Raw genomic sequence first — 3,173 nt, forward strand, 5'->3', positions numbered from 1 at the left:
GAAGAAGAGTCATGTTATCACATACGCTCATGAAAATGACAGCGCCAGTGTGTGACGTAACATCATTTCTTAAAGATTTACTTTATTAATTTAATTTTTTGAGATAGATGTTCCTGGCTGGCCTGGAACTCGTTATGCAGACCAGGCTGGCTTAGAACTCTCAGAGAGCCACCTGCCTCTGACTCCCAAGTGCTGGGATTAAAGGTGTGTGCTATCACATCTAGCTTTGCGTGTGTGTGTGTGTGTGTGTGTGTGTGTGTGTGTGTGTGTGTGTGTGTGTGTGTGTGCAGCACCCAAGGAAAACAAAAGAGGGCACCAGATTCCCCAGAGCTGGAGTTATAGGCTATCCAAAGATCCCAAGTCAGTCCTGGGCTGTCCTGGAACTTGCCCTGTAGACCAGGCTGACCTCAAGCTCAGAGATCCACCTGCCTCTGACTCCCAAGTGCTGGGGTTAAAGGTGTGTGCCACCACTGCCCTGCAGGACAGCCTCTTTCTCAAAGTCACATCTGACACCTATGGCCTGGTATGTTAGTCACTATCTGGAATTTATGTTAAAAGATCCCTGTGCTTAGCTGTGTTAGACAATAGATGTCACATCATGTGTGTCTATATCTCCCTGCACATGTATGCATGTTTTTAATGTGTCATTGCTAATAAAATAAATGGCTTCTTCAATGTGTCCAGGGCCATGTAAGGTGAGAGACAGTCATATAGCAGCCAGTTGGGGCACATGACTTTTCCATGTGACTTTCTGGATGGGCAGGACACACTCTGTACCCTGTGTTGCTGCATAGTGCAGTGCTGTGTGTGCTGGTGACAGCATCATGAGAACTGAACTTTGAGCCTGCCTCTGTGTTTCTTAGCTGTGATATGTGTGGTCCCATTGACTCTTGGGACTTTGGTTTCTTACAATATAAAATGAGAGAACCTGGTGTGGTGACTGTCAGGTCCCAAAGAAACTCAGGACAAATAGCTAACTGTGGTGTCTGTTAGCATACCAAAGCTCACCTGGCTGCCAGGCTCTCAGTACCCGCAGCCTCTCTCGGCCCTTCTCACCTTGCCCCTACCGTAAGCCTCTCCAGACCGGGGGCTTCGGTTTCTGTCCCCCAGCTTCTCCTTCCTATATAGCCCTGCCATTTCAGCTATATACCCCCTCTGTCCCCACCCCCTCTGTCCCCTTGGCCCTCTCTTCTCTCTCGTCTCTTCCTCTCTCCATCACCCACCCATCCACCCATGGCCCAGTTCAGTCTACTGACCAAGTTCAACCTACTGTTTTCTCTCCCTGCTCTGGACTTTTCCAGATGCCTCTGGCTGTCCTCTCCCTCATATCCACAATAAAAACCTTACCCGGGAGCAGTCATGTCCTCATCTTCATTCAGTGACACAAGGCTGTAATCACACACTTGGGAGGTTACGGTAGAATAGCTGTCATGCATTCAAAGTCAGCCTGGACTACATAGCTAGAACCTGTCTCAGATTCCTCAACTGCAGAATGGGGGTTAGCTGCATTTTCCTCAAAAGTAACAAGGGCCACTGGCGATACCTGGATCATTTCCCTCGTGCTTTGGCTCCAACTTGCTCCTCCTCTCCTGAGCCCGTAAGTTGCAAGGCTCAAGGCCCCACCTCCCCCCTGCACGTGGTGGTGATGTGACACCCACTGAGCTTCACCAGCTGTGTGCCTGCTCGGTTCTTACAGTCTCAGGAGGTCTGGAGCGGGGGATTCCCTAGCCAGGCAAGCTGCCCTACTGAAGGGCTGAGGATGCTCAGCTGTTTTGAACATGTGGTAGGCGATTGTTGATGACTCGGTTGCTAGGTGTAAGTAAGGGCCCTGCCAAATGGATTTGTGTCAAAGACACTGTTGCCATGGCGATATCACATTTTGGAGCAGATGTTTCCTCTGCACACTTGCAGAACACACACCAGGAGGAAGTGTATGGCATCAGAGTGGGCCTCGAGGAACCATGAGACGGGAAGGAAACAGTGCTGTGTGTCACCCACCCTATGGTTTGGAACTGTCCTGGATGACAGTCCTCTTACTTTCCCCTCGTGAACATGACCAAATACATGTGAACTGTTCCAGGGCTAACCCACTGTCTACCCACTTCCCGCAGGGCCTGCTTCCCATCAGCAAAGTGCTTGAGCTGTGTGCCCCACCCCAGGCCCTGAGATAGCCCCTTCACTCTGCCTCCCTTCTCTGATGCCCAGGCCTCTGCTGGAGTAACCATTTGTCTTGGGACTGCACTCATCCGGCTTTTTCTACTGTATGACTCTGCCACTGTCCTGTGCTTGGGTCAGTGCTTGGTCCTCTGGTTCAGGCTCCTGCCTGGCTGGCTGCCTACACAGTGTCATCAACCTTGGATTTACCCACCTCTTCCCTGCATTGAGTGATGGGCCATCCTTCTCCAACAAAATAGCATACTCCCTCTGGGTGACACTGTCACCTCTGTGTCAGGTCATGTTCAGGGTACAGGGCGGGCGAGGTGCAGGCTGGGTCTGCTGCAGAGCTGAAATGCCCTGCCGTTGGGATCCTGGACATCCTGCCCCTGGCCTAGCACCTAGGTATTATTCCTCATGTTACTTAATGTGAACTGTGCCAACCGAGTGCCTGGGACCTTTAGGACCCCTGTGAGGCAACAGTGGCTGTTTTCCCTTGTGCTTCTTGCCAGCCTCACCTGGCTCTGCAGTGCTTTGAAGTTAAAAAAGCATTCTCCAGGAACACGTTCTACTTTATGGAATAAAGTATTCCCTAACCCAGAATATAATGTAAAACCAATCTAAGGTCTTACAAAAAAGGAAAAACGAAAGATTTCTCCTTTTTGACCTCAAGAAAGGTACCTGGAGCTGTTAGCAGGAGCTAGCCCTACCCCCTCACCTCCGAGGCTGTAGCATGCCCTGCACATAGCCAAGGCTTGCCTTGCCTGCCACAAATGTCCCTTGCCACAAGGTTTAATTAATTTTATTTGTTTTCACTTCAGCACTTTTTGAGGGTCAGGGCAATGGAGCTTGAGAAAGTTTATAGTCCACATTGGCTTTAAACTTGCAGCAATCCTTCTGCCTCAGCTTCCCAAGTGTTGGGATTACAGGTGAAAGCCTCCATGCTTGGATGACTTTTCTTACGTAAAAATGCCTTGTGACTTAAAAAAATTATCTTTTAAGGACTGGAGAGATGGCTC

This window comes from Mesocricetus auratus, unplaced genomic scaffold (assembly GCF_017639785.1).
Source record: "Mesocricetus auratus isolate SY011 unplaced genomic scaffold, BCM_Maur_2.0 Super-Scaffold_100010, whole genome shotgun sequence".
Classification (NCBI taxonomy): domain Eukaryota; kingdom Metazoa; phylum Chordata; class Mammalia; order Rodentia; family Cricetidae; genus Mesocricetus; species Mesocricetus auratus.